This window comes from Juglans regia, chromosome 7 (genome assembly GCF_001411555.2).
Source record: "Juglans regia cultivar Chandler chromosome 7, Walnut 2.0, whole genome shotgun sequence".
NCBI lineage: Eukaryota > Viridiplantae > Streptophyta > Magnoliopsida > Fagales > Juglandaceae > Juglans > Juglans regia.
Window position 1 is genome coordinate 14,169,761 of NC_049907.1, and position 11,261 is coordinate 14,181,021.

Below are 11,261 nucleotides of genomic sequence, written 5' to 3' on the forward strand. Positions count from 1 at the left end.
TATTTGTGCATTTTGTTGAAAATCAAGTTAATCAGGAATTAAACTTTATTCTTGTTGGTTGAAGGTTGGGCATGATATATCGTTGTGCATTATGTCGAGATTTTATTTCTAGCCAACTAGATTGAGTTAAGTTGTTTGGATGTATGAAATATGTTGAGTTGTTGACTTTTGGATAGATAATTGAAAAATGTGTGGGTCCCATCAATGATTGATTTTTTTTAATGATGATTTTATTTATATATAATAATGATAAATATTATAATGGAGAGACTTTAGTACGAAGATGATTCACTGTGTTTGGCATGTGGAGTATTTTCATCGGTACGAGAATATTTGGATAAGTGTTGAGATATCTTCGCTACCCAAACGTAGCAAGGTCAGGTTTGGTTTCACAAACTTTCCAAACCATCTAATCTCAACTTCTAAATACTATTAAAACATAAACATTATTTGAGGGGATATTTAGATCCCCTAGATGCCCAGGCTCATGACTAAGAAGCAGGCCCAAGACTGAGCTCGTAACTGTAGTCACGTGGCGGATAACTCACTAAGAGTTGGAGATATACCCACGATTGTACATGATCACCCTAAGGAGGATAACTCCTACAAAGCAAGGGATCATGAAGAACACACCACGTCCAAGTCTCTCTATAAGTAAACCATCAGAGGTAACAAATATCTTCATCTTCAATTTTATATACACTCATTTTTATATTGTTATTGACTTCAGCATCGGAGTTTACCGAGGATAACCAGCGCTGCCCCTTTGTTGCTGCACATCATCCGTACGGTTAATGGTGTGAAACACGTCCTTTACAATTATTCAATTTTAAATTTTTAACTTTTCAATTTTTTCATATAATAATTACCTAATTATTACAACTTTCTCAAACTAATTCCAAACAAAATACAAAAAAAAATTCAAAATTTTCAAATCTCCAAAAATAAAAATAATATTAAAAATATATATTTCAACCATTTTTTAACTTTATAATTTTTTTATTCAATTTTCTCTCTCTCATTTTTCAAAATTTCATAAAAATTTTGACTCAATCCATTTAACTACTATTAACAGATTTCTCATCTCATCTATGTAACCAAACGAAACCTAAGTTGTATTGGTATGATATTGTATTTTTGTGCATTGAGTGAAGATATACCTGGTTGATTAAATGTATTGTTTAAACTTGAACAAATTTTGTTTTTTGTTTTGCCTCATCTTCATACTTTATTCATTCTTTTTCGAATTAACAAATCTTCAATGGTGTCTTTTTGAAAGTGAACAGGCTACCCTGAATATGCTCCACGAGATCGAGCATAAAGATTCTACAATTGAAACTCTATACTGTGATGTATTAATCTGTTGAACAAATCCATCGATATCCCAATTTGAAGAGAGTGACAGAGCTGATATACAAGAGGGGATATGGAAAGTTGGACAAGCAAAGAGTTGCTTTGACGGACAACTCCATAATTGAACAGGTTTGTGTTTTTGTGTTAGTGCTGTTTTGGGAAGAGATGTGTATCTTTTGTTTTGATCCTTACATGCTACTATGATGTCTTTCTTTTTTTGGTAAGTAAGAAACGTGCTATGATGTTATCAGAAGCTCTGGGCAACCATGGCATCATCTGCATGCAAGATCTCATTCATGAGAACATGATAGTTGGGAGGCAAATAACTTCCTTTGGGTGGTCTAGAGAAGAAGAGGACCACTATGTTGAGGGAGGAGATGCTGGAAATTATGAGAATTAAATAACTCGTTAGACTTTTTGGCACTATTTAAGTTAGTGTGACAGGCAGGTTTGGGAGGTCAGATGAGAATTTTGTGTTTTGCTTGAAAGTTTAAAATATTGTGCTTTAATATTATTATTGTTTTGGAATTTGAAAAAGTTGAATTGGAATTTAAAAAATTGAATTGGAATTTAAAAAGTTGAATTGTTTATTATATTTTGTATAGAGATTTAAAAAAGATGTAATGATGTGATGAGATGAGAATTTTGTGTCTCATCCCACCCCCCAAACCTGCCGAGCTGATGTGGAACTCTAATCTCCAGTTTTTTCTCTGAAGTTGAATACAATTTCAGCTTTTTTATGCACTTTAATGAGGATTACTTTGTTTTTGGGATGCCAATTTCACGAAGTTTTGGCCTACTGCTGTTACCTTCTCAGAAAGTCTCCATTACTCGGTTCTGTTGTGATTAATATAGAAAACTTGTTTACATTAGAACTAATCGGATAGCGTATACGCAAAGGCGCTATTTTTGTTGCTTTCCATGCTCTAAAAAGTTATTGCTCCTTCTTGGAAATCTCCTAGCTGACTAGGACTGTAAGACTATTGGTCCGGATCGGAAAAATAGACCAGACCATATCAGACCTATAGTTTAATATTTAGTCGGTTTCGGTTCCAATATGTAGAAAAATTCAGTAATCGGTCCATTCTCAAGGTGAGACTTTTTTTTACCGAACCAAACCGGGACCGACAAATATATATAATATTATTTTATATAGTAATTATATAAGATAATTATGTAATTTTCATCTAAGGGATCGCCATTGACCATATAAAATGTTAAATAATATATGATATCAATTCAGCAATATTAAAAATAATGAGGCTTGCTAAAATTTTTTTAAAAAATAGTTTATGTTAAAATAAAAATAAAAACAAAGAAGAATGTTGATATGAGAAATGAAGAAACTCTAAGAGCATTAGTAGTGGACTCAACAAACTTTGGCCAAAATTTGACTAGAGAATTCATTTTTATAAATTTATCTAGTCACTTTTCAATAACACCAAATAACAGAATCTTCAAATCTATCATTATCCTATTAAAATATTGATTTTGACATTTTCATTTATTTTAATTCTAATTGTAATTTGAATATTTATTAGTTATTAAAAAAGTACATATTAATTTTCTAACGTTGATATTAAAGTTTAAAAGAAAAAATGGCATCAACTAATCATAATATTGCAGAATTAGAACTTGAAGCACTCTAGCAAGATGATGCAACGTTAATGAAATGATGGTTGATGGAGACTGGCCGCCTTCTGTGGTTGAGTTTGAGATTTGAACGCTTCGTGTTTTTAAGAAGAAGATGAATTTTTTGGAGTTGTGAGCTCCTATGAAACAAATAGCACGCGGTAGAGGAAATTTTTTATGCTAAAATAATATTTGGTCAGCAACTTGGACTCAACAGATTTAACTAGTGAAAATGATCAAAATTAAAATTATTGTAGCATTGTTGAGTCCACTACTGTGAGTTTTTAGACAATCTAGTTAAATTTTGGCCAAAATATAATTTTGTTAAGTCCACTACTAGTGCTCTAAGTGGTACTCCCTCCATCCCTCTAGTCCATTGTCTCCCTCTCTCTCTCTCTCTCGCTCTCTCTAATTTTTGCGTCGGTTAGGGATCTTAGTGCTACACGCAACCGTTTCTTGCATCTTGGGTCCTTGCCGCCGATGATTTCTACCGCCTAATCAACACCGATAAGTGACTCGATCGTTTCTCTCACTCTCTCTGTTATATTTTTGCCCACTGCCTAATAGAACTTCTTCATAAGATTTTTCTTTCCCTTGCATAGGTCTTTCCTTTCCATCCTCTAGTCGTGTGTTTCCACTATCAAGGATCGTCACTGGTGACTCTCCTCAAGCCGGTAAGCCTACTTTTCTCTCTCCCTCTTTTGATGTTTACCCTTTGGTCCGAGTATATTTTTTTCATGGTTTCGTGACTTACACAGTACCTTGAGGCACTCTGCGTGTGGGTTTATTATCGGAACCCTGACTCACTAAAAAATGAGCAGCACAAAGACTATCCCAAGTGCAGGAGGATGTCGCGTAATAATTATGAATAAATTCCTAGATCGTCTCCTTAAGGAAAGTTATTTAAAATCAAACTCGTTTAAAATGATGAAAATATTCACAAAGAAAAAATAAAAATAGTAGTATGTGCAATGAATGGAAGAGTGTAACGAAAATGAAAAGGGCACTAATCATGGACTAGATTCATATTTTTGGATTTTTTTAGTATCGAAATAAAATGTAAAAGACTAACAAATTGAAATTAACAATCAATGAATCAACTAAACTAAACAATCTTAATCAATCTGAAAATTAAATAATAAAACTGAAATTATTTAAGTCCTAATTAAGTTTTAATCAATCTAATAGTAATGGAACTAAGAGATTAATAAAGCTAAGCTAAGATTTAAATTATATTAGAAAGTAATTGACAAAATATGAACTGAGAATTGAAAAGCCCCAAAATAAAGATTCTAGAGTTCATCCTTGTATTCAAATCACAAATTTTCAAAATCAATCAATAACAATTGTAATCACTGTTAAATGAAAGCTTAAAGAAGCGAGAAAAATAAATAACACAAATAAAATAAACAGCAAATAAAATGCCCAAAGATCTAAGCCAAATATCTCAAAAATACATCACAAACTTTAAACTAAAATTAAATAAATAGTAGAGAGTGAAAAGAGCAAATCAAATAAATGAAGATGGGGATGGCAGCTGTGGAGGAGAAGGCTGGAATACGGTAGTTGGATCCTCGAGATTCTTCAAGCGGCGCTACATGCGTTCTCTTTTTTTTTTCTTTTTTTTTTTTATCCGTATGAAAAAGAAAGAAAAAGTACCCAACGTGCGTGGGTGAGTTTTGGCCCTGAAGGAGCCGTCTGCATTTTGAATTCCTCCTCTTGCGTTTGTGTGTGTGAGTTTCCATTTTTTTTTTTTTTTTTTGTCTTTGCTTTTCCGTGTGAGTTATCTGCATGTGAGAGACCAAGAGCTTGCCTTTTTCTTTAACTTTTCTCATGCATTTCTTTGCCTTTTTCTTTGACTTTTCTTATACATTTCTTTGCCTATATAAAAATAAATAAAAATTAGAAAAGAAATAAAATAAAATAAAATAAAAAAGAAGAATAGAATATAAAAAAAAAATATATGTTATGTATGTGAATGAACATTGTCCAATTAAATCACAAGTTATAAAATTAAGTATAAATCATGTTATTAACCAATTTAAATCACAACTCAGATTTATTCATCTTAACTATTTTTCTATCTAAAACCAATAATAATGTAATGAAATAAGTAAAATATATTGGTTCTAAATGTATAAAATATATTGGACGTGTTGGAAGTCATGGCAGGTCATGTTGGATATGGAGTTGGATAGGATGGATGTTTATTGTTATGCGAGATAATATTTGAAACTTTCTTCTGCTTAGAGCTTAGTGCCTGTTATTATTTTTTGTAATATCCTCGTTGATTTTTTCTTTTTGAGAGTAATGTTCTTTCTAAATTGAAGTAATTGGTTGATGTTCTTCCTATGGTTCTTGTGATATGGTTTTGAGTTTGAGAGTTTTTCGGTATCGTGTGATGGTAGGAGATAGGTTTTATTTTTGGAAGCTTACGATTATATTGGTTTCATCATATTGTTGTAATTTTTATTGGTGTGATTGTGGGGGTTGAAAGTTCTCAAAATATTGCTGGGGTGTAATTGTTGGGGTTGAAAGTTCTCAAAATAGTATTGGGGTGTAATTGGTGGGGTTGAAAAAGTTCTCAAAATATTGTTGAAGTGTAATTGTTGGGGTTGAAAGTTCTCGAAATAGTACTGGGGTGTAATTGCTGGGTTGATAGTTCTAAAAATATCACTGGGGGTGAAAGCTTTTTACAGTTCATATTGACAAAATTTCTGAGACACGTAGTAGCACTAGCAATATCTCACGCTCACGAAACACTCATCAAAATGAATACCAAATATGTTATTGTGGTCTTAAAGCTTGTCGACAAACTATTTATACGGAGGATAATGAGGGGCGTTGATTTTTCAGTTGCCAAAAATTTGGGGTATGTTATTTATTGGTACTCTTGTTTGCTAAGAACAGATTAGTAGTCTTTGTTTGCTAATATGTGTTGGTCAATTTTGCAAGTTGAGCGTTATTGTGGATTTTTTTTGTTGGTATGACCCATAAATGCCATTATATGGCAAAAAGATAATCAACCAATTAAAACTCGAACTTTAAAAGATACAACTAGAAATGGATATCAAATGTAATCACATCTTCGAATGATTCATACGTAGTTCTACTTCGGGTGTCTGTCCAAAACACATTCTTTAACCGCAACTCATGGTCCACGTCTATCTGATAGTAAAAATCCAAATTTTGTTTTGCATATCTCGGAAATAGTTATAGAGTTTCAGCACCTCTAACCCTGAGACGAAGCTGACGTACTTTGTCAATATAGTTTCAACACTCCTCCTCCCCAAATGGCACATTCTCGTAACCCTCTGCCTTAACAACCACAACCTTGATATTTTTTGACATTCATATTCTTGCATCGTTATTTATTTGAAGCCTCTTAGCCACACGAGCATTAACTTTCATAAAGCATCTGAAGTGTCTTCCCTTTCCTAGACTATAAACGTGTGTGTGATCCAAGTTTACTTTAGACAGGGTATATAAACCTTCATCATTCAGTGTCGCATTAATCCTAGCCAAACACCCTATCTTCTCTATTTTTCTTGGCTTGAGACATTAGCAGCCTTACTCTTTGATGTGCTTTGTCGCACACATACCAACATAAACCATCTGACATTCCTATCGTCTCCCCATTTAGAATTTCTTTTATACATCCCAAACCCCTTCTGCTTATCATATTTCAAATAGTATGACCAAACTTTTTCTACAAATGAAAATCTCATTCCAACCTTAGGTTCTTCAATGGTTTCATCATACTCATTATCTGCATTTCCTACCTCATCACACTCATAATCTGCATGTCCTACCTCATCATACTCATAATTGCATGACCTACCTCATCATGCTCATTTTCTACATGTCCCATGTTAGAATCCATTGTATGTCCAGCCTTCAAATTATCTTCTTTTTTTTTTTTTTTAATATCAAAATATGTAATCTTGGAACAAAATCTTCAAACCTATTTGAAATATTCTGCAAACCTTAAAAGCTGCAACCAAATTCAAATAAAGATTCAAACAAGTTTTGGGTTTGATATTGCAAATTTTGGGTTTTTGTTGTGTTATCCTTTTGCACATTAGGGCTTGATCTTGGTGGTGGAAATGAAGGTGCAATACAACCTCAATATATAACTGATATTATGCAAGCAGGTTCTTTTATGTTTTAGAATATTTTACAAGCAGGTTTTTGCTTTTTCATAAAAGCATGATGCATACCTTTGGGACAATTAGAATTATAAATGAACCAGTATGTTCGATCGTCCGCTCGATACTCGTTTGGTTAAATTCAAATTGAACTCGACTCGTAAAAAAAAAAAGAAGCTCGCCCGTAAAAGTAGATACCTGCTCGATTAGTAAATTATACATACCCAACAAAACTCGACTCGACTAAGTTAAAGCTTGTTAAGACCCCCTCGTTTATGCTCGAGTTGACTCATTAGCTCGACTCTCTTTCATATATTGATAAATGTATACATACACCAATGCATACACACACACACACACACACACACATATATATATTAGCTAATAATATAAGCATAGCACTTTTGTAATTAAATATATAATATATAACCTAATTACTTATGTCTATATATTGAATATACTTCAAAGCTATATTTTATAATTTGTAAAATAATTAGTCGATAAGATTTAATAATTTCATATACTAGTATGTGGGAACCATATATAAAATAGATATATGCTATCATATTATGTGTATGTATTAATAATTTCTATAGACATATAATATATTGTTATTATGGATAAATGTCAACTAGTTAAATATTAATTATTTTAAAATTTTTAAAATCTTATAATTCAACAGAGGTTCTACTTGTTAGTTGTACAAATTTAATATTAGATTTTTTTATTTTTTATCTATCTAATTTATAAATAATTAAATATTATTCAAAAAATAAAAAAAATAAACAATTTCAGCCGAGCCCGGCTCGACTCGAGCTTGTTTTTGGGATGAGCTCAAGCATTTAGCTTACCGAGTCGAGCTCAAATAAAAAATAAATAAAAATCTCGAGCATGGAGTTGAACTCGAGCTTAGACTCGAACTCAAGTTTGAGTATTTTGAGTCAAGTCGAGCTCAGCAAGCGAAAGACCGGCTCGACTCTATTACAACCCTAGGGACAATCAAGTTCTTCATGGCCATTGCTATAGTTTTTTTTTTCTTGATCTATTAAAAAAATAAAAAAAAATAAAAAGATAAGTTGAGGACATAGTTTCACATAGAATTCCTTGTATATGAAAGCAGGGTGGCTCTACAGCCACCGCTCCCAGCTCCCGTTGGGAGGTACCGTTAGTTATATTAGTATTTTTTACATATATTTTTTTAACACTTTTAAATATTTTTTAAAAACATGAAAAAATTATAATATTTAAAAAAAAGTATTTTCTTAATCACTAAGTAAAAAAATAAAAAATCCCAACAGGAGCCACCAACTGGAAGAGTAGCTTTTTCCATGAAAGAAATCATATACAAAGGAGAAATTTTTTTAACACCATCACAAGTGAGGATTAGGTAGGCAAAACCAACATTTTTTACAATGGTGTACGCATGCAACATAATCTATCTGGCAAGTCAAAGGTAGGTTTAGATAGTGAAATGAGAAATTTTTGGTTTTAGATGCAAGTTTAAAATATTATTTTGTAATATTATTGTTGTTTTGGAGTTTAAAAAAGTTGAGTTATTTATTATATTTTATGTGAAAATTTAAAAAAGTTGTAATGATGAGATGAGATGATAATTTTATGTCTCATCCCACTTGCTAAACATACCCTTAAACCAGGTAAACAAGGTTTAAGCAAATTGCACACAAATTCAAAATAGCCTTGAGATCATATTAAATAAATTCTATCTTTGTGGATCAGGCCAAACTCAAGTCAATCTCATAAGGTTTAGAATGTCAACAATAAAACTAGAACCAAATTAATAAATACATCTGAGAGTAGTCGAAATATTTAATGTACAAATAAGCATTATTAAACCATGCAATCCTAAAAAAATCAATTTAACTAAATTCCAAAATAACTGTAGCTAGTAGTATATAATCCAGACTTTCCCGATTTAAATTTCAATGCAAATCTAATGTTAACTTCAACTTCTACAAATCTGTCAACATTCAAGTTCTGCCAGCACATATTCCCAAGCTGTCCATGATAATAATGGTGCATTAGCACCTTAGTGATACAGTAATAACCCAAATCAACACTCAAATATAAGAACTTAAAGCATTATTATCATGGATTATTATGTATTATCATGGATTATCATGTATTATTATCATGTCAAATATAATAATACAATGTTAACATTAATTTTTTTATAGCAATAAAACCATACAAGCTTAACTAAAATTGTTTAAATATATTTTTGAAGCATTCAAACTAAACATAATCCACTAAAAATTCTAGGAAATAACTAACATCTAATGACAAATTCCACGCAGTTGCAACAATAAGCTCTTCAAACTTGGAAAATGATACAAATTAATAGAGAGAGAGAACCTGGAGGAGAATGGTGGCGTAGGAAATGTAGTTCCTCATCCTGGAGGTGATTCAAATCTTGTTTTCATTAAAAATATGGGTTATGTGACACGACTCATTAATCTAACACGAACACGATACGATAATAGCATGTTTGAGTTTAGTCTTAACAGGTTTGGATCAAAACAGGTTGACCTGTTAAGACACGATTGCTTAACAGGTTGAAAACAGGTCAACCTGCTTTGACCCTTTAAGAAAGTTAAAATTATAATTATACCCTTATACCTAAAAGTAAAATTGTTGAGATTTTAATTTCAATATTTTTATTGTTTGGATTGTAAATTTGGACTTATAGTTAGTTTTATATTTTTTATAGATATTGTAATTTTAACATTTATATAAAACTATACTAAACATAATCAGGTAAAACGATTTAATTTCAGGTTTGTTCAACCTATTTACACAAACGGGTTGAAATGGGTCAGGTCATGTCGTGTTAACATATTTTATAGTATTTACTAATAGGTCAAAATGGGTCGTGTCGTGTCAATCTATTATGTTAATGGGTTGTGTTAGGGTTTGAGATTTTGATAATATAGGCTTAACGAGTCGTGTTTGGATTGACCCATATAGTATAATATACATGTCTTGACACGACCCGTTACGTGATTTGACACCCCTAATTAAAAATCCATCATAGCTGCCACATATACCTTAAAAACACTGGAATTAAAATTACAGATTTTTCAAACCATAGGAGAAGCAAGAACCTGGTACTTAACAAAACTAAAGAACAAGTTTCGGTTGTACTAGACAAGCAAAAAACAATATAATCCATAGCTTACTCCTTTGTTTTTTTCAATTTTTCTTTTATTAATTTTTAATTGTTATATTGATGCCTTTTTTTAGGCAAACAAGTGAAGAGACCAGTGTAGGATTTTTTTGTAAGTAGCATATGAGAAGAGAGCCTCTGGACAGCTTGAGAAGAAGGGCGTGAAGTGGTGTTTGTGAGGGCTTTGGAGGTAGTACAGAGCCTGAACAAATGGGTTCCAAAAACCCTAACATTTGTAGTTCGAACAAGAATTAAATAACGCAAAAAGTCCTAATATTTTTAGATCGAACACATCAGAATAAAAAATTTCACAATTTGTAGATAAAAAATCCTAATATTCGAGTAAGAGGGAAAGATGGAAGTGTAGAAAATCTTCTGCTTGGATTTGTGGTAGACGGAGCCGAAAATGGAGTTGTGGTCCTTATCATATGGAGATATTGGGCTTCTAACACCGCCAAGAAAGTGTTGCCCATGTATTTAATTAAAAAAATCCAGCAAGAAACCCTTTCTTGTCATGCTTTTTTGGCTAAGGCTGTGTTTGGTTTTTAAGTTCAGCTGAGTTCAGTCTAATTTTAAGCCGAGTCTAATATCTAAATATTCAACTCTCAAATTACTACACACATCTCAACTCAAAAATTTTCTTACATATGTGACTCACAATTTTTTTAAACTTAAAACATCTTTATACGTGGGACCCATAATCTTTTTCAATTTTCTATAAAAAATACTAAACACATCTTAACATCTAAAAACACTTTAAATTTAATTTAGAATGGGCCCCAAATAACTCTTTTCACTACTCAACTCACTATTATTTATAAAGAACTCAACTCAACATCCAAACGCAACCTAAATTGAGCACAAAAATGCCACTTTTGTTTCGTTTGACAGTAGAACTCTTGCCTTTGTTGCAGTTAGTATTGGGTCCTTGAACCAGTAGGTTT